A 22333-nucleotide genomic window follows, 5' to 3' on the forward strand; every position below is an offset into this window, starting at 1 on the left:
ATATCCGAAAAGCACCACAATGAAAATTAGAGTGCCAAATATCAAATCAGACTGTGAATAAATAAGTTTATTTTTCAGCCTCTATGTCTGTTGTACCACCAAATGCCCAATCTTCATCTAAAATCAATGAACAGCGTTACTTTCGAATCCCCTTCGAGGATCTAAGCAGTCAGTCAAAGGGATGGTGGTATGCTCACTTTGACGGGCCTTGGATTGCTAGACAAATGGAGATCTATCCGGATAAGACTCCAGTATTGCTGATTAAAGCTAATGTCATATCAGCTCACGTATATTTTAATATATAGAACCGATGCGGAATTTTTTTTAATTAAGTTTTTCTAATTTAATTTCTGTAGGTAGACATACGTAGATTAAAAGAATATTTGTTGGGAAAGTGGTTTTTTTATATGGGGAGGGTTGGAGTGGGCTATATGGCTGGAGAGAGGAGTGGATTGAAGGGGTTGAGGTGGAGGAAGTTGTATTTGGATGAGGGTTGTTACCCTGGGGGTGTTTGAGAGAAGGTGATTGTCTTTTTTCTTCTTTCCTTTCGTTAATATTTTAGTTAGTGTGAGATGTTTCTAGAAACATTTATGTAGTTTTTTTATCCTTATTTTTAGTTTAGGATGTCTTCAGGAGCTTTTGTGTAGGTAATCGCTACGCGTTAGCAAAATTTAAATTTTTCCCTAGCGTAGTGATTTATATCTGTAATAGTTTATATTTTTGTTTATTATATCACTAGTATCACTATATATATCACTATCCATCTAGTATCACTATCCATAGTATCACTTCAAGGTGATACCTTTTAATGTTAAACGCGTAATTAAAACTTGTCATTAAATTCATTATTTGAATATTTCCTAGTTAAATTGGTTGTCTACTTCTGATCAAGCAGATCAAATGTAGTCAAATATCAGAGCCATTATTCCAGTCACATCCCTATCTACAATGAAGCATCCCCAAGATACTTTCCTAGGCCCTTCTCTATCATCCAGTTATGATTAAATTCCATTCTAAAGAGCTTCCTGAAAGATGGAACTTTGTAGATGACCCAACTGCTAAATAAACCTGCTACACAAAGTCAATAAGTAACCCTATGAGCATCATCAATGATATCGCAGACAACACTGCCGACTTAAAAATGAGAGAGAATCCCTCTAAATTCCTCTAAAAACCATAATGACAATATTTTTCCTCTAAACATCACCACATTCTCTCAATTCTATGCCCCCATAGATTTCTGTGTCCTCCTTTAACTTATATGGGGCACAAATTTCTTCCAATTTAAAGTGAAATATATGTGTTAAGGATACTGTCAATATAGGTAACGTGTCCATTCTCCACCTTAAGTTCTTAAATAAATTTAGGGTCCCCTTCCAATTTTTGTAAGATCTATGCTTCTTTTGTCCATCTGCATCATATATATATATCCTACTTGTTGAGTTCCACATCCTGAAATCTCCTGTGAAGAATCAGAAAAAACTTATTCAATCCAAGACACAAAGAGTCTTGATAGTTTTCAAAGAAGCTAAGGTTCCCTACTCACTCCTTCTAAAAAAAGGCCTGGTTGGAGACACTTGAGCACAGGAGGAGTACATCGTGCGTCCCTTTTGCCAAACAAAATGTAATAAAAAACCCTTGCACGGAAACAATTCCCCAAAAGACTCTCCCTACCCGGACTCAGCCTTCCACGGACTGATTCTGAACCCGTTCCTATAATCTCCGCCATTCGTTGTTTTACCTCTAGATATGAAATTAAACTTTGTCCCCTTAATTGCAGATGAAATAAACTACTAGTTTTTCTTTTTTTATTATTTGATACTGATGACACCTTTATGTGCGTTTTCTTGTCCAGTTTCTTCCCTTTGTTAAAATTTGGCCTTTTAAATCTTTTATTGTTTATATTCTCTCATATTTTGTTTTTAGTTTTATCAGTTTCAACCTTTATAAGTTGTTGACATTTTGCAGTTTAATACTTTTTACTAAGGAATGGTTCGTCATTCTAATATTGTTTTTTGACTCTGTTTGCCACTTTATTGATTGCTGTATTGATTGCTAGTGATTGCTTTATTCTTTGCTGTTTTTTGTTTTTTTAATGATTTTTTGCCTGTATTGCTCTTTATAACTCTGATATGCAGATTTCACCCTATGGAGCTGTCGATGGGAGGTTTTTGAAATAGATATCTTATTCTACACAGTTTTTACATACTCTCTTTAATTTCTTCATTTTTGTTTTACCCAGCATAAAGGTATCGGGTAAAATATTATACAAAGAAAGTAAGTGATAGCTTTACTTAATATTCTGGGGTTTACATTGCTTTACGGATTTTCGGTCGTTCATTCGTTTTTGTTGCTACCAGATATCTTTTGATATCCTTATCTTTACTGTATATGCTTTAAAAAGCTCTACAAAATGATAATTGTTAATTTATTTCTTTTCTCTTTACCAATTATTTTTTGATAGCTTAACCTTTACGTCTTATGCTTTACATAGCTTTAGAGAATCGTGTTCATTTATATATTTTTGTCGTACCAAGCGTCAAATGATAGCTTTAGTTTTACTTTTTATGCTTTAGATAGCTTTACAGATTCTCGTTCATTTATTCATTTTCGTTTTACCAAGTATCTTTTTGGTAGCTTTACTTTAACTTTGTATGGTTTAAGTGTAGATAACCTTACAGAGTTTCGTTCATTTATTTATTTTTTTGCTTTACCTAGTATCTTGTGATACTTTTGATATTTCTCTTCGATTTACTCATTTGCTTTACCAAGTTTAGTTTGATTCCTTTTTCTATGGTTTACAATCCATTATAAATTCTAGTTCATATATTCATTTCTGTTTTATCAAGTAATTTTTCATAGCTTTACTTTTATTTTTTATGCTTTAGTTTTAGATAACCTTACAGAGTTTCGTTCATTTACTTATTTTGCTTTACCTTACCTTAATTACCTTAATCCATCTGAGAGCTTTAAGGTCTTCCAGACCTGTAGTGTCTTTACCTAGTATCTTGTGATACTTTTGATATTTCTCCTCGATTTACTCATTTGCTTTACCAAGTTTATTTTGATTCCTTTTTTCTATGGTTTACCACACATTATAAATTCTAGTTCATATATTCATTTTTGTTTTATCAAGTAAGTTTTAATAGCTTTACTTTTATTTTTTATTCGTTAGTTTTAGATAACCTTACAGAGTTTCGTTCATTTATTTATTTTTCTTTAACTAGTGTCTTGTGATACTTTTGATATTTCTCCTCGATTTACTCATTTTCCTTACCAGGTTCATTTTGATTCCTCTTTTCCATGGTTTACAATCAATCAAAAATTCTAGTTCATATAGTCATTTCTGTTTTATCAAGTAAGTTTTGATAGCTTTACTTTTATTTTTTATGCTTTAGTTTTAGATAACCTTACAGAGTTTCGTTCATTTATTTATTTCATTATTTATTCATTATTTATTTCATTTTTACTTTCTATGTTTTCAAATCCTGAAAGATTATCGTTAATTTATACCTTTTCTGTTTATCGTCTTTTGATAGTTCTATCTTTGATTTTTACGCTTTACATAGCTTTACAGACCCCTGTTCATTCATTCATTTTTGTTTTACCAAGTGTCTTTTGATAGCTTTACTTTTAATTTTTATGCTTAAGATAGCTTTCCAGAATTTTTCCTTTTGTCCTTTTTATTTTGCTAAGTATCTTTCAATAGTTTTACCTTTACTTTCTATGCTTTACATAGATTTACTGATCCTTGTTCATTTATTCATATTTTCACCAACTATCTTTTGATAGCTTTAATTTCACTTCCGATTCTCTAGATAGCTTTACATAGTTTTGTTCATTTAATTGAACTTGTTTTACCAAGTTCCTTCTAAAAGCTTTACTTTTACAAAATGTTGTTCATTTACTCATTTTGTTTTACCAAGTAGGTTTTGAAGGCTTTTCTTTTACTTACTATGCTTTAAATAGCCTTAGAGATTTTAGTTTTCAATTCATTTTTGATATACTAAGCTTCTTCTAAAAGCTCTACATTTACTTTCTATGCTTTAGATGGTAGTCCTGATTCTCGTTCATTCTTTTTTTTTTATTTTACAAAGTATTTTTAATAGCTTTTCCTTTACCTCCTATGCTTCAAATAACTTTAGAGATTCTCGTTCGTTTATTCAGTTTTATTTTGCAAATAATCTTCAGATAGCTTTACTTTTAATTTCAATGGCCTAGATAGCATTACAAATTCTCGTTTTACTTATACATCTTTTTTTTACCAAGTATATTGTGATAGCTTTCACCTCAAATTATTTTTATAGCTTTACAGATTTGAATTCATTTATTTATTCTTGATTTACCAAGCATCTTTTAATAGTTTTAATTTCACATTTTTTCCTGGATTTACTCATTTGTTTTACCAAGTATATTTGATGGTTTTTTTTCTATGGTTTAAATAACATTATAAATTCATGTATTAATTTTAGTTTTATTAAGTATGTTTTAATAGCTCTACTTTTACTTTCTTTGCTTTAGGTTTAGATAACGTTACACAGCCTTGTTCTTTTCTTCATTTTGTTTTACCAAGTTTCTTTTGATAGCTTTACCTTTAATTTCTATGATTTCAAAGCTTTAAAGCTTCTCGTTAATTTCTTCCTGTTCTGTTCACCATCTTTTGATAGTTTTACCTTTAATATTTAAGCTATTCATAACTTTACAGATTCCCGTTCATTTATTCATTTTTTTTTAACCAATTGTCTTGTGATAGCTTTTCTTTTATTTTCTATACTTAAAATAGCTTTCCAAAATTTTTCATCTATTCATTTTTATTTTTCCCAGTTACCTTTACTTTCTACGCTTTACAAAATATAATTATTCTTGTTCAGTTTTGTTTACTAACTATATTTTGTTAGCTTTAATTTTACTTCCGATTTTCTGGATAGCCTTACAGATTTTCGTTCATTTATTTATTCTTGCTTTACCAAGTTCCTTCTAAAAGCGTCATTTTTACAGACTGTCATTAATTTACTCAATTTGTTTTACCAAGAATGTTTTGAACACTTTTCTTTTACTTATAATGCTTTAAATAGCCTTAGAAATTCTGGTTTTCAATTCATATTTGATTTACTAAGCATCTTTTGAACGCTTTATCTTTACCTTCTATGCTTTATATGGTGCTTCAGATTCTTGTCCATTCATCTATTTTTATTTTACCAAGTATTTTTTTATAGGTTTTCCTTTACTTCCTATACTTCACATTGGTTTACAGATTCTATTTTGTTTACTCATTTTTATTTTGTCGATATACTTTTGATGGCTTTACTTTTAATTTATATGCTTTAAATAGCATTAAAAATTATCGGTCATCTATTCATCTTTTTTTACTAGCATATTGTGATATATTTAATTTCACCTCCAGTTATTTACATTGCTTTACAGATATTCATTCATGTATTTATTCTTGATTTAAGAAGTTTCTTTTAATAGCGTCACTTTCACTGATTCTCTTTGATTTACACTTTTGTTTTACCAAGTATATTTTGATTGTTTTTTTTCTATGGTTTACAATGCATTATAAATTCTTGTTCATTTATTTATTTTTGTGTTATTAAATATGTTTTGGTGGTTTTTATTTTACATGCTATGCTATAAATTGCTTTACAGATTCTCTTACCCAGTATCATTTGAAAGCTTTGCCTTTACTTTCTATGCTTTATATGGTCTTACGGATTCTGGTTCATGTATTCATTTTTTTTCCTACCAAGTATCGTTTGATTGATTTTTCTTTACTTTCTATACTTCACATAGTTTCACAAATTCTCGTTCATTCATTCGTTTTTCTTTTACCATGTGTCTTTTCATAGCTTTATTTTTACTTCATATAGTTTAGATAGCATATAAATTTTCTTTCATTTATTCTTTATTTACCAAGCAACTTTTGATAGCTTTAACCCCACCTATAATTCTCTAGATAGCTTTACAGATTTTTGTTCATGTATTTATTCTTGTTTCGCCATGTTTCTTTTAATAGCTGCAGTTTTACAGACTGTCCTTCCTTTACTCATTTTGTTTTATGAAGTATGTTTTAATAGATTATTTTACTTACTATGGTGTACATAGCTTTACAGTTTTTTTGTTCTTTATTTATTTCTGATTTCCCAACTATATTGTGAAAGCTTTACCTCTATTTTCTATAATTTTTATGGCATTAGAAATTCTCTTTCATTTAATCCCTTTTTTTTACCAAGTATCTTTTTATAGCTTTTATTTTACTAAAACTTATTCGGATAGCTTTACGGATTTTCAGTAATTTATTAATTTTTGTCTTACCAACTTTCTTCTAATAGGTTATCTTTCAAAGATTTTTGTTCATTTACTTATTTGTTTTACCAAGTATCTTTTGATAGTTTTTTTCTATGGTTTACAAGGCACTACAAATTCTTGTTCATTTGTTCAATTTGGTTTTACCAAGTATGTTTTCATAGCTTTACCTTTATTTCCTACGCTTTAGATAGCTTTACAGAGTCTCATTCATTTATTCATTCTGTTTTACAAAGTATCTTTTGATAGCTTTACCTTTTACTTCTTATGCTTTACATAGCTTTACAGATTCTCATTCATTTTTCTTTTTTACCAATTATCTTTTGATAGCTTTACTTATATTTTCGAAGCTTTTCCAGAGTATTACAAGTTTTCATTTATATTTTCATTGTTGTTTTACCAAGCATCTTTCCACAGCTTTACTTTTAGTTACTATGCTTTACATAGCTTTGCAGGTTCAAGCTTATTTTTACAATGTTGTTTTACCAAAGATCTTTTGATAGCTTTGTTTTACTCTCTATGCTCTACATAGCTTTTGGTAAAACAAATTTCGGTCAAATATTCTTTTCTCATTTACGAAGTATGTTTTGATTGCTTTATTTATACTTCCCATACTTAGATCCACTGACAGATTCTCGTTCATTTAGTCATTCTTATTTTACCAACTTTTTTTTAGCTTTACTTTTACGTTTTATTCTTAGGTATCGTCACGGATTCTTGTTTATTTATTGATTATGTTGCACCAAACATCTTTCGATAGATTTACTTTTACTTTCTTTGTTTTATATAGCTTCACTGATTCTAGCTCATTTATTCATTTTGGGCTTACCATATATTTTTTGATTTTTATGCTTCATATAGCATTACAGGTTCTAATTTATCTTTACATTTTGTCTTAACAAGTATATTTTGATGGCTTTACCTTTACATTCAAGCTTTAGATACCTTTACATACTCTTTTTTTTTCATTTTTGTTTTACCTTTTGTTAGCACTTTTGCTAGGTTTACTTTTACTTTTTGTGATAAACATAGTCTTACAGATTTGTTTGTTTATATAGCTTTGTTTCACCAAGTTATTTTTTATAGCTTTCTGTGTTAACTTTTACTATTGTAGTAGCTTATCGTCTTCTCTTTAATAGCTTGGACAATTGTGATTGATATAAATTTTGGCTTTAATGTTTGTGTAACAACACATAAGTTAATTGTTTATCCCCTCACCCTCAAAAGCTTATTAGCAGAAAAAGAAGTTACAGAGGTATATCTAACATAGTAAGCTGAAGTTATTCATATCTTCTTTTTCTGCTAGGTTGTGATGACATGCAAATGTGTGAGTTAAGCTTACATGAGACCGGGCTTACACGAAAACGAGGAGCAGAGATTTTAGAAATAGAATTCCAACGAGAATGGGACAAGTTCGGTGGGAAACCATATTCAAGACCAGCCGAAAGGAATACTTTCAACGGCAATACAATGAGTATAAAGTGAAATCTAAATTATTATAATTTCAAATTTTTCCTTTTTTTCAAATTATTGAATTCATTGAAAAACATTTCAACGTAACTTTCGAATTTGTGTCTTTTTTTTTAACAAAGGTTATAGTTAACACTATCTCATAATAAATGTATAATCACTTCTTAATATTTTTAACTTTTCTTTTTCATATTTTTATTCGTAAGATCAGAACAATATTCAGATATTCAGAAAATATTTCAAGAAACACAAATATATATATATATATATATATATATATATATATATATATATATATATATATATATATATATATATATATATATATATATATATATATATGTGTGTGTGTGTGTGTGTTATTTTTGTGCTCTATTTTTATGTTTTGGTGTTGAACCTTTTTACAGTGGCATATAACGAAAGATAAATATTTAATCATTCAAATATCTGCAAAGTTTGTTTAGAAAAGATGCAATTAAGGATGCGATCGAGATTTGTAAAAATGCTTTTTCAAGTGGATATTTTTGAAAAGCGAAGAGGTTCGCACCCTGCTATGTCTTTTCTATCAGATATTTACGATTTAATTAGTGGCTTAGTGCAACACAACTAACCACCGCCACTTTTTTTCATTGTAGACCCCTTGGATGCTCCGTCATTTCGAAATGATGTGGCTACGATTGTGGCTTCTCGCTTAAATGAGTGTATCTGTATGCTAAATTTCTTAGTGGAAAAGCAAGATACTTGCTCACAGGTACTAGTCTCAACTGTCTAGTTATCAGCTTCACCAAGTCAGCCACCCAACGTTCCTGTTGTGCTAAAGAACATTCCTGCAAATATTAACGGGCATAACCCAAGGTTTCAGCGTGAATTTGTGCAGAAAATTGGCTGCACAGATAAAGTAAAGCGCAGATAAAGTCAAACACATAGTTAGTGGAAAAATGGATTGGTTGTTTAATTAAATGATGCAGAATTAGCCATTGCAGCAGTTACAGCCATCTCCCCCCATTAAAAATTGGTACCGGGGCTATTAAAACTGAACATGCCAGTATTATCAAGATAGATCGCGATTATGATGTCTCCCAGATTCCAAGGCTTGATAGCAGCGTTGCAAGTGCAAAAAAGGTATGGATTTCTAGAATAGTGCAACTGAACTTTAAAACAAAAGAAGAGTTTGATATCGCAATCAAGTTTGGCATCAAGATAGAATATTACCTAATCTGAGTGACTCTGCAAATTGAAAAACCTAAGCAGTAACTAATTTTCCAAGTATTTGGGCATTTATTTTTAATGTGCATTCTAAGAAAAATAAAACCCCAAAATCTTTGGACACACGTAGACCAATATTTGTATATTTGACATTTGGTAAGCTTTTTAGGAAGCTTATTTATAATGAAATTCGCACGAAATAAAATCATGGCGACAACCAATTTGGTTTTCGGAAAGGTCTTGGCGGGCAAAACGCCCATGCAACTCTTCTAGTAATTTTTGAAAAACATAAAAAGGCAAAAAGTGGCCTTTAAATTTGTGCCATTGACATTTCAAAGGATTTTAACGGTATTCTTTACTCCCAAGCAATTGTGACTTTCTTTAGAAGTGGAGTAAATCTGTATTTTTGCACATGCCTGTGGCAGTGATATCAGAGTTTCTTCAATCCAGATATGTTGGTAAGGTACTGTTGGAAATCGTATTCCTGTGTGCCGTGGTGTTGAGCAAAGTTCTGTTCTTAGTATGGCAATACTTAATAACTCTATTAGTGTTTTCACTCGACAGATTCCACAATACTTAATCGAGCCATACGTCGACGTAAATCCCTTTTCTTATGCCGATGACATTCTTCTTTTGTCTGACCATCTTGGGGCACTCCAAAGCGCTGTTGATGATACTTCCTCCAGACTGAAAGCAATTGGTCTTTCAATTGCTACTTCCAAAGCAGACTTTCTTGTCTTTGGACTGGTGATTACCTCCGATGATACAATCCAAATTGTCTTTGGGACAGTATCCAAACTTTAGTTTTTAGTGGAACTATATTTGTCTTAGACATTCTCGGAAAGAAAAAATACAATTATACTGAATATTTGATTTATAATTATATTAATTGCTGAAAGCTCATCAGCTCAAAATTTAAGAAAGTAATTTTTATGTTTATTTGATTCGTTTATGTTTATATAATTCGTTTTCAGTAAAGAGCCAATGACAGAGTAGGTTTTAGACTTATTCAGTGAGAGACGGAGGCAAAACCCAAACTCTTGCTTGTTGTGATTTTTGCTTGTTACAAGCTTGATTTGCATATTTAATTTTAGTTTCAATTGTTTTAAGATTTATTTATTCACTTATATTAGCACCTATTGTATGACTGTTTGCAATGACTGTTTATTTAGTGTCTGTTCTTTTGGGTTTCAGTTATACTTCAAAGCAAAATATTTTTGTTTGTTTTGCGTTTTATTTGCACATATAATTTAAGCTTTCCTCGTTTTAAGATATATTTATTAGTTTATATTTGTACCTGTTGTATGCGTTTTTGCTATGATTGTTTATCAAATTTCGGTTTCTTTTGGGTTTCATTTATTCTTTAGAAGTAATTTCTGATCGTTTTGAGTTTCAGTTATTGTGTGGTTCTATATCTTCTGATCTTGAGCACAATATGGCCTTTATTTTTCTTCAAAAACATCTTTTTCGGAATTTACAAAAATTAATTTCTGTTCTAGTTTGATGGCCAAAGTTTCAAGTTTTTCAAAATTCCCTGTTCCAAGACAAATTAAAAGGTTTGGCAAAAACTGATAAAATTCAACTGAATAATTGACATTTGATTATATGAATTGCTGCTATCTCACGAACTGAAGATTTTGATTAGCTTAGAGCCAGATTCAAAGCAGGAATGCAGGAATACCGGGGGAATACCCGGGACAGTGAAAACCACAGAGCCTAGTGGGGCTATTGGTAAATCCCGGCATTATTTCACTGCAATTTTCATTTTATTTTCAATGTACTAATAAGTACAAAGTAAAATATTTATAATATTATCTGTTCTAGTGAAGCACAAAATACACAGAAGGTCTTATTCTTTTACCATCAGGGAAGAGGGACGGGTTACCGTTACCGTTTACCGCTAGGAATATTCTTCACTACAAACAAGAGTTTGGCTACTTCCCACTTGGCTACCTCCCAGTGAACCCCTTCTGAAGTTTATACGAATGCTCTTTCTATAACAACCTCATATGTCCTCAGGGAAATAACTTAAATATATATGCTCTGGACTTTGGGGGAGGGGGTTGACATCCTCAAAGACATAATTTTTAGATCTATCAACTACGGTGATTAAAATGGTTATCAAACTTTGACTGGATGAATTTTTGGAAATAATGGGCGTGGGGGGCTAATTGCCCTCCAATCTCTTGTGATTATCAAAAAGGGCACTGACCCTTGCAATTTTAAATCGAATGACCCCTTTTGGAATTCTTAGCGACGATGGACGACCATGTAAAAATTTCTCGTAGATACATTTCAGTAAAATACGAAGTTTGGAGGGTGTATCTGCCCACTGATGTATCTGATGTATGTATCTGACTGTATCTGCCCACGCTTTGACTCTTAAGAAGGGAACTAGAACTTCTGATTACAAATCCAATAAGCCCCCTTTTGAAGCTCATATAACCACTCTTTCTACAAAACTGAATATTCCCTTGGGGCATAACTTAAAACCCTTGTTTTGAGGGCTTTATGACAATTCCCTCTATACGAAGTGCTTTAGTAAAAAAAAAATAAAATAAGAATGATTACTTCTAGGTTTTACTCTTATCACTCTTTACTTAGGCAGTGCTATTACGCAGCTAATGATATGAGGTGGGGATTTCATCTTCAGTATGCTAAAAGGGTAAGAGATATAAGGTAAAATTTTATAACATGTAGAAGGGGATGTTAAACGAATTATGAAGAAACTATATGTTTCCTCCCCTACTATATTAGATACTCTCCTTTGGACTGATAAAAACATTAAGATCTATTTTATTCAAAACAGTCAAAAGGTGTAGTAGCTTTATCTTTGGGGATACGATGTCCCACAGCTCCCTGGGTAAGTATTTCAAAATTGCAAAATCTGTCCATTTTCAGCATGCAAGATTGATCACTGGGAGAGGGAGAATCTTTGATACTGGGTTCCTCCGAAAAGTTAAAGGGTATTGAGGTAAAATTTCGAGGAATGTCAAATGGTATAATGAAACACTATCTGTATCCGAGTTATCAAAAAGGCATATCTGCAGTAAATTAGGAACAGATAAGGCTATTAACTTGAAACTTTCTGGACCATGACTAGTACTACTGCGACCGCAAGTATGAGTGGTTGCAACAGTGACCACTTCCGACTGTGAAAACTTTTGACTGTAACCGCAACTGCTTGCAACTGCTGCTACTTTTATTTGCACCTACTTTCAGAGAATTCTAGGGGGGTTGAAATAATTTGATAGACATTATGTAAATTTTGATTGTCAAAAGGGATGTATCGGCAATATCTCTTAATGAATGTCTGAAGGTATTACTTGGAAACTTTCGGTGCTTGTTGAACTGTTCTTTTTAAAGAAATTATAAAGAAAAGGGAGTTTTTAAATAAAAGGGAATTTTAAAACTTTGTGCATCCAGGCTATCAACAGAGTATGTTTGGAATATATTAAAGGCGTTTAAAGGTCGGAATATTCAATAAAAGAGACTATGTGAATATCTGTTGTCAAAAAGGCACATCAGAAATAACTTCTTATAGTACTTAGTTGAAACTTTGATGAATAAGGTGTTGAAATTAATTAAAAGCCACTAATTAGAAGTATTCAATTGGAATTAGGTATTTTAAAGAATTTGGCTGTTTATAAGATGCAGAAAAAATTTCCAAAAAGCTGCCAAAAACAACACATGCGGTGCAAAAAACGCATTCAAGGACTTTATTATCAAACTGGCCTTTTACCTTGGTGAGAAGATTTTCTTAGTTTCTCTTTCAAATAAAAAATTATAAGCTGCGTAGTGGATCTAATTGCAAGTTCCAAATGGAAGACATAAATACGTAAGATTGAATTGGATTGTATTGGATAAGGAGCGAGGTATTTATTTCCTCCTAAATACCTCCTTCTTTATTCGAAAGTATTTTTAGAACCCCTCATATGCGTAAAAATCTCTGTTATTTTTAAGTTTTAATGCTACTCCTTAATTTCAGTTGAAAAAACTTTCATGTTTATTTTTTCATTGTTTTCTTTTATAGCAATGCTAGAAAATCCTGCGCCCTTTTCAATGAATTTATCTTCCCCCATGACATATTCATCCAATAAAAGATCCTCCCACAAAGCTCCCTCCCCTCAACCCCACCCCAAACCAAAAAAATCCCACCTGAAAACGTCTGTACACTTCACAATAACCATTACTGTATGTAAACACTGGTCAAAGCTGCTAACTTGCAGCCCCTCCCCCAGGGACTGTGGGGGAGCAAGTCATCCCCAAAGACATATTTATTATGGTTTTGACTATGCGGAACAAAATAGCTATCTCAAAATTTAGATCTGTTGACTTTGGGGAATAATGAGCGTGGGAGGGGGCCTAGGTGCCCTCCAATTTTTGGTCACTTAAAAAGAGCACTAAAACTTTTCATTTCCGTTAGAATGAGCCCTCTTGTGACGTTCTAGGAACAATTAGTCGATGCGATGACCCCTGGAAAAAAAATCTGTCTTCTGGTAAAAAATACGAAATTCCACATTCTGGTAGATAGGAGCTTGAAGTTTTTGCTTCAGGGTTCTCTGATACGCTGAATGCGATGGTGTGATTTTCGTTAGAGATTCTGTGACTTCTAGGGAGTGTTTCCCTCTATTTTCCAAATTAAGACAAATTTTCTCAGGCTCGTAACTTTTGATGGTAAAGACTAAATTTGATGAAACTTATATATTTAAAATTAGCATAAAAATCGGATTATTTTGATGTATCTTTTAGCTTCAAAACTCCGTTTTTTAGAGTTTCGTTTACTATTGAGCCGGGTGCTTTACTGAAAATAAATTATATCGATAACATTTTCTTTTGTGTTCATTACAACGTTGAAAATAGACATAAAAATTACTGTTTTAAAATTCTATGTGATGAGCTTTCACCAATTAATATCATTATATATCACATATTCAGTCTAATTTTATTAGTTCTTTCCAAGACAATTCAAGACTTCCCTCGGAAGCTGATATGACAAATTGTTCCACAAAAACCTTAGATACCCCCGGGCATAAGTTACGATCCTTCCCCCGGATCTGACAGGGTTACGTTGACCCTGAAGTTTTGTCATCTGATCGTTTGACTATTTCAAACAAAATGGCTCTCTCAAAATTTTGATCGGATCCATTTGAAAAAGCTTGGGGGGGGGCAAAAGCCCTCTGATCACTTTTGATTACTCTTAAAAACGTAGAAGCTTTTGTGGTTATGATGTTTAAACTATTTGAAACGAAATGACTAACTCGAAATTTTGATTAGATGCATTTAGAGAAAAAAGGGTCTTTGTTACGGGGGTGGTGGCTAGTCGAACTCTAATCACTTTAGACTCTTAAAAAGGGTACCCGATTTGTAATTGAATAAGCCCCTTCAAAAATTTATACTCGGTGCAAAATTTATATAACTTACCCCAGGTTTTTGGGACCTGTGTTAACCCTGAAGTTTTTGATCTTGGGCTTTGGGGGGATGTTTTGTCCCAGGAAAAATTATTATCCGACTTTTGAACTATTTTTTACAAGATGGGTATCTCAAAATTTGTATCGGATGGGTTGCAAGAAAAGGGGGAGTAGGGGGGAGTTAATTGCCCTCCCACCTTTTTTAATCCTAAAAAGTGAAAAGGAATTTTCCATTTCTGATCACAAGAACCTCCTCTGAAGTTTGTAAGAGTGCCTCCTTCATATGCTCCCAGGGTATAACTTACAACGCCTACTTTGGGCCCTGGGGGTTTCGCTGACTGCTGAGTTTTTGCTATCGTATTTTTAAACTGTTTTTAACAACATAGTTATGTTAAAAAATGTATCGGATGCAAATGGCGAAAAAAGGCATGGGGGGGGGGTTGTAACCCTCCGACAGATTTCAACTCTTAAAAATAGCGGTAGAACTTCTAATTTCAAATTGAATGAGCTCCCTCCAAAGTTTATATGGCCACCCCTCCCATATGAAGGACCTCTGGGGAAACAAAAATAATAAGTAAATAGATAAATAAGAAAACATGGAAGCTCAGTTGCCTTTTCTATTGGCCTTAACGTTGCCTTTGATATTGTGCATGTCATTGAGAAAGGTATGTTTGTCTGAACTCTACTTTTCATGAAGACGAAGGGAATCCAGGTGAGCCTTTCAGAGAAGTTTGAGGGGAGTGTTGAACTAAATCAAAAGATGGTATGTGTATAAGGATTGTCTAAATGGTGTAACTGAGGAATAACTGAGAATATTCATTTGAAAAATTCAGGAATTATTAAGGAAGATAATCAAAAAACTAATATTTGCATGCTACCAATACCACTACAAATACCACCACTACTAATGCACTATTCCATTTACAATAAGAGGAGAAATTCAAACTGAAATCAAAAGATTGCATATGGTTGCACATTATCCAAAATAACGTATCTTAAGAGTTTATATGGATATTAAGTTTGAACTTTCAGAGAATGCTTCAAGGGGAAGATCATCTGACCAAAAGGCATTATTTGTACAATACTTTTAGTACTACTGGTACTGTTACATTTACTGCTATTGCTATTGGACCAACTTGTAAGGCTAAGAAGATTGAAATGAAAATTTCAAGAAGTATGTAATCAAACGGGTTATCAAAAAATCTTATCAACAATGTCACAGAAATAGCTACTTGTAACAAGTTGAAACTACAATAACTTGATACCAGGGAGGTTCTATTGACCAATAAGCAATAAGATAATATTGCTGCTTCTACTAGTACGATCACTGTTACTATTAACAATATTACTAGCGACATCAATAATAGTGTTCTGTCTTCTATTTCGACTATGCCTTAGTGTATGTGGCTTGTGGCAGGGTTTGTTGTGAGGGATGTGTTGAACTAACCACAAATAAAGTATTTGTATCTTAATGCTACTGCTTCTACTCATGCTACTATTATTGATACCATTAATACTACTTCTATATTAGTCCATTGTAGATCAAAAATAAACTTTGCTTTAAAACTGATCAAAAGGCATTGTGTTTACGGTTGCCAATAAGTTACATCAGCGAAGTTACATCAACATTGAGGACTAGTGGGGGTATTAAATTCCAATTTTCTACTATTATTACTTCTATTATATAATAATATTGAGTTTACTTCTTCAGGTCAACTTGAGGAGAAATAAAATCAAATCAAAAAATTGTTTTTGTGTCAGGATTAAAAATTGTTTTAAAAGTTTCTCCAACATACAAACAACAGGCCAAACTTTCGATTCATATTGAAAAAAGCCGAAACGATATAATTCTTTTTAAAAAAATAGACCATATCAATAAACAAAAACCAAAAATTAATTTCTAAACTATTTCTAATTAAATATGTTTTTCAAAAGCAAGTAAAGAGCTCTATTAAGCCAAAAATAAGTGGAAATAAAGTCAAATAATCTTCCAAGCGTAAAACTTCCTCAAATTTCTATCAATAAACTAATGAAACTCGAAACGAACAGAAATTACAGTAAACAGCCAAGTCAAACTCAAAACGAGAAAAAATTAACATGATTAGGACTTATAACCCCATGCCTTCTCAAGACCAGAACATAATTTGGACTTTACTGAAAACAAAACATGTTTAAAATATTTTCACTTCTTTAATGTCATAAATATAATGTTATTAAAGCTTCAAGGAATAGATGCCAGACTTACTTCAGACCCCAAAAAGTGGCACAACGCTGTGAAAAAGGTGGCCGACCAAGGTTTTGACAGCAGTGTAAAGATCAGCAATGATGGCGGGTCCTTAATCAGTGCAGAAGAAGTGAGTGAATTCTTCACCAAGATTTGTACTACCTATCCAACTATTACGACTCATGAAAAGTCCACCATACTTGAAAAATGTGAGCCTGAGAACAACATAATAATCAGTGAGTTTGATGTTTACACGGAACTACGGAAGATCAAACCGAATACATCTTCATACCCTGGTGAATTACCTGCCAAACTGCTACGTGAATATGCAGCCTTAATAGCATTACCTCTGTTCAGCATCATTAACGAGTATTTTGCTTCTGGCTTTTTCCCGTCACAGTGGAAAAGGGCCTATATTAGAATTATTCCAAAAAGTGCGCCCCTAGTGCATGCGACGATCTCCGCCCGATCTCACTTACACCTTGTTTTGCAAAAGTAACTGAGGCCTTTATACTCAAGTTTCTTCTGAAACAAATTCATGGGCGTATTGATGATTTCCAGTACGGTGGACTGCCCAAGTGTAGTACTAAAATCTACTTAGTACGGATGTTTGACTGCGTCCTCCAATGGCTTGAAAAAGGTAGCTGTTTCGTCGATATTTGCGCTGTGGATTTCCGAAAGGCCTTTGACCTAATCCACCACCGGACTGCAGGCATGAATCTCCAGGAAATGGGGGCCAAACGATGCACCCTTGGCCTTATACTTGACTTCTTAACTGGCTGAAAAAAAAAGTCTTTGCAGTCCACGAGAATGATTCGGATTCATCATGGTCAGATACTTCTTACGGGGCCCCACAAGGCACAAAATTAGTTGTAATAATTTTCCTGGCTGTAATTAATTCCCTGCTTAACCATCACGACGACCGTTACAAGTTTGTAGATGATCTGTCCATAGTGCTCGCTTACCTGGTCGAAAATACTATCATAACAAAGCAGTTTTTAGACCAGTTATTTGATCAGCTAAAGACCGAATGCTCAAGTCATGATCTTCCCATTAACGTAGCCAAGTCGAAGATAATTCGTTTCAACCCTCTGAAGCGGAATATAGATATGCCTCTAGTCCCTTTCCCAATTGTGAACGAAATAAAATCTTAGGAGTAACTTTCATTAGCGGCTGTAGTTTCAGTGCCCATATTAATTTAACCGTCCACAAGGCTAATGCAAGCCTTGAGACACTTACCAAAATGAGGCGTTTTGAGTGTAATACTAAAAGCCTTCTCCGTGCCTACACGTGTTATGTTCGCCCGGTGCTCGAGTACGCGTGCCCGGTGTGGGGTCCATCTGCTATCCGCACAGCGTACCTACTACGCGACATATAGTGCGTCCGGAAAAGAGCAACAAGGATTATAATCCGAGACCGTGGCGTACCCTACGATCAAGCCCTCGCCAAATTAAATTTATCTCCACTTATAGTCCGGCTGGAACACCTTATTCACCAGTTAGGAAAATTCATCCTAGCCAATAAGAGCCACCGATCTTTACTACCCGAACCAGCCCCTCACAATAGCCGAACTGATTACGAAATAAACTTGTACCCCCTAAAGTACGAACCAATCGATACGCAAACTCATTTGTGCCTTTTTTCACATCAGTTTTTAATGCTGAGTTGTAGTGTGTGATTTTGTTTAAATGTATGAATTTTGTGAAAAAACTGAATTTAGCTGTATGCTACGATAGTTTTTAAATATACCAATCTCTCTCTCTCTCTCTCTCTCTCTCTCTCTCTCTCTCTCTCAGCATGCACTGAAAGCTTTAACTTACTGGTATAAGCTGGTTCTCGGAATAGCTGATACACTGTTTTTACAACATATATCTATATATCCGTTTATTCATGGTGGTCCTTCCACCGTCAGAATATCTTTGTTCTTGATTTTGAATTCATAGTCTAGTACAATTAAATATTGAGCATATGTCTAAATACCCTTATTAAGGCATTTTTTCTTTAACAAGCTTGAGAATTGGGAAAATTGGCAACGGATAATATTTTGCTTTATATGTATAAATTTTTCAAGAAAAGCTGAAATTTCACCCATTCTTGTTTAAAATTGAGGCTGCCCTCTTGTAGCTGTAAGTTACCCTAATTACAATTTCTGAATAAATCTGTTAAATATGCGTTGTCCGCTATGAAATTAATCAAGCTCTTTCTTTTAAATCTGGATATTTGCTTTCCCAAAACTGATTCCCTAAAAACTTATTGAAAAATTAATATTTGCAGCCTATGCTGATGAGAAAACTCACGCCAACAATTTAGTTCTTCACTATTTAAGTCACATGAATTTTTGTGCCGAGTTAACGAATTTTGGACCTCCTTTTTTTGTCAAGTCAGCGTATAGCTGTCAAGTCTCCCTTTGGCCCCTATGGGTCGACCAAAACCACTTTGGGAATCACTACTCAAGACAAGCTACACAGTCATTGTGATTTAACTCAATATCCTCCTAAACATTCGCTGAAACTCGAAATTAAGAGTTGCAATAGCTTTAGCAGTAGTAGTAAAATTAGCATCAGTATACCCATAGTGCCTTTTGTTTTTTTTAAAAATCCCCCGTTAGAAAAAAACTTGCTGATAGTTTTAATTCAATACCGTGATCAGTTCTAAGGATTGTACTTATATGTCTTTTTGCAACATGCATGCAAATAGTGCATTTTGAATTAGCTCAACCTTATCAAAGATTTTCTCCTTAGTATCATTAACTTTTCCCTGATAAAAAATATTATCAGTTGTTGTTGTTCTTGACCCCAACAACAAGCCTCATAAGTTTCTACTACATGCTTCATGGCGTTCCTGAGATATTGTTGATAATCCTGTTTGAAAACCTGCTTCCACAAATCCAGTCCAACTTCTACTTCGACATTCACTGTAACTTTCATTGTAATACCCTTAGCCCTAGTGGTAGTAGTAGTCACAGTATTATTAGTAGTAATAGCACTAGCAGTAACAGTAGTAGTAGTAATAGTAGTATTAGTAGTATACACATTCTGCCTTTCGGTCAATTGACGATCCATTTCATTACGCCTTGGAATTTTCAACGGAATATACTAGGCCCTTTCTGAGATTTTCCTGATCCACCCTTTTGACAAACATTATTCGCATATTTGTTTTTTGAATTAGTTTAAATTATCCCTCAATAATTTTAACCCGAATACCTTTAATCTTAGTAAAAGTACAATAGAAGTAGTAGTTGCAGTAGCAATAATAACAGTAGTAGTAGTAGCAGCAGCTTGTATATATTGAATATTTTTCAATTTGTCATCCCTCTCATTATTATCTTAAAGTTCTAGTTTAATACCCTAAGCTACTACTGATATACACCAATTAGCCAACTTAAATTTACTTAACGAGTTTTGGCTTAGTTAATTTTCTCTTAATACTCCCTTGAATTTCTAACTTCATATCTTTAATCTTAGCATTAATAGGAGTAATTTTTACTGTAATAGGAGTAGTAGTAAAAATAGTAGTAGTATTATAGTAGTACCATTAGTAAGAACAGTAGGAATAATATCAGTAGCACCCTTAGGAAAAAAGCAGCAAGTTAGGCAATTCTTTCGTTGTTTACACATAGTATATGTTATTGAGAAAGGTATGCACGTTTGAACTTTACTCTCCATCAAGACGAAGGGCATTCATTTGAGCCTTTAAGAGAATGTTGAGGAGAGTTTAAACTAAATCAAAACAAGTTATGTGTATACGGATTATCAAAAGGGTGTAACACAGGAATAACTGAGTATTATAATTTGGAAAATCTAGAGAATGATAAGGAAGATGATCAAAAAGGCAAAATTTGCATGCTACTACTACCACCACTACTACTACCTCAATATTCCAATCGCATTATATAATAGAAATTTAAAGTAAAGCAAAAGGCGCAATGTACATGCAATTTGTAAAAACAGCGGATCTCATGAATTGATTTGGGTATTGAGTAGGAACGTTCAGATAATGCTTAAAGGGGAAGATCGTCTCACCAAAATGCAATATTTGCAAACTACTGCTAATACTACTGTTACTGCACATTTACTGCTACAACTATTACTACTTCTTCGATTGCAACTACTGGTAAGGTTAAGAGCATTGGTATGAAATTATTAAGAAGTATATGAAGATATTGGCTATCAAATGGATATATGAGCAGTATCATAGCAATGGCTAATTGTATTAAGTTGAAGCTTCCTGAACCTTATGAGAAGGATATTCTACTGGCCAAAAGGCAATAGGTTTATACTAGTAATGCTAGTAATACTACCGCTATTCAATACTATTACTACTAATATCAATACTACTACTGTGACTGCTATTTTAACTATGCCTAAGGCTATGAAGGTGAAATTTTTAAGGAATTTTGAGGGTGGAAGGTGAAAAACCAAAACATGCAGTCTGTCAAAACAGCAACATCTTTGGAACAGTTTGGTGTGTGAAGTTGAAAATAACAGGCCTTGTTGTGAGGGATGTTGAACTACCCAAAAGAAAATATTTGCATCCTAATGCCAATACTTCTACTCATACAACTACCACTGTTACTCTTATTACCGCCGTACTTCTATTACTAAACAATCAAGAACCATTAGACCACTAACCTTACTTCTACTGCTACTACTACTCCTACTGCTTTTAAAACAAAGGATATTAAGATAAATAGTTTGGTATGTATAGAAATTGTATGGAACTAATTTAAAACACACTATGCCCGACAAAGGTTATCACGCAGACGTATTAGAAATGCTTAAGGAATGGTTGACGGTATTAAGCTGAACTTTCAGTGTATTTTGAACGGGATGTTGAAAAACTAACTGTGACCTAACAAACTATGTGGACTTTCAAAAAGATGACAAAGCGATACCTGAACAAAAAAAAAATTTATTAAGTTAGACCTTTAATGGTAAGTTGAGAGGGATTTTGAACTAGCCAGAAGCCACAACGTGTATACTTTTATTACTACCACTACTATTGCTATAGCTCAAAGGGCACTAAGGTGAAATCTTAGTAAACGTTTAGGAGGAGTTTTTATTAAACAAAAAAAATGTTTGCTTGTAGGTTTTCAAAAGAGTATATAAGCCTTATCATAGGTAGCACCACTCTATAAGTACTAGAAATATCATTGAAATTTGTCAAGTAGTTAATTCGGTCAAAATAAAGTATTTTAGTGCCCAATTTAAGAAAATAACAGATTGGAAGACCAGCAGCCTTTCTCTCAAGCCCATATCCATAACGCATCCAGTCACCATTTTGTTAAGCATAGCAGAACGGTCCAGCAACTATGTGTCTAGAGAGAAGGGGCATGTCAACCCCCCACATTGATGTAATTGGCACATTATGCTTTAAAACTAAATGTTGCCTTAAACAAAACAAAAAGAAATTGTTTTTATGGTTGCCAATAAGACACCAAAATAATATATCGAGAACTGCTGAGGGTATCAAGTTGAAACTTTTGGGGGTACTACTTTTACTTCTACTGCTATTACAATTAAATAAATAAAAAGAGTGTGTATACATCCAGGTTTTCACAGAGCATAGACATAATCTTTTAGAAATGTTATTTATTTTATTTTTCAGGTCAACTTCAGGAACTAAAAAATTAAAAATACTGTTTGTGCCAGTATTAAAAATTGTAGAAAAAGTTTCTCTGACACATAAAAAGCAGCCCAAACTATGCATTCTTATA

General features: G+C 33.1%; 1 protein-coding gene across 3 annotated transcripts in view; it reads right to left on the bottom strand.

Moving 5' to 3' along the window:
- Positions 1-22333, bottom strand: part of LOC136040253 (monocarboxylate transporter 2-like) — a 375363-nt gene that overhangs the window by 245983 nt on the left and 107047 nt on the right. The window lies entirely within an intron of this gene.

The sequence above is a fragment of the Artemia franciscana genome, chromosome 2 (assembly GCF_032884065.1).
Source record: "Artemia franciscana chromosome 2, ASM3288406v1, whole genome shotgun sequence".
Taxonomy (NCBI): Eukaryota; Metazoa; Arthropoda; class Branchiopoda; order Anostraca; family Artemiidae; genus Artemia; species Artemia franciscana.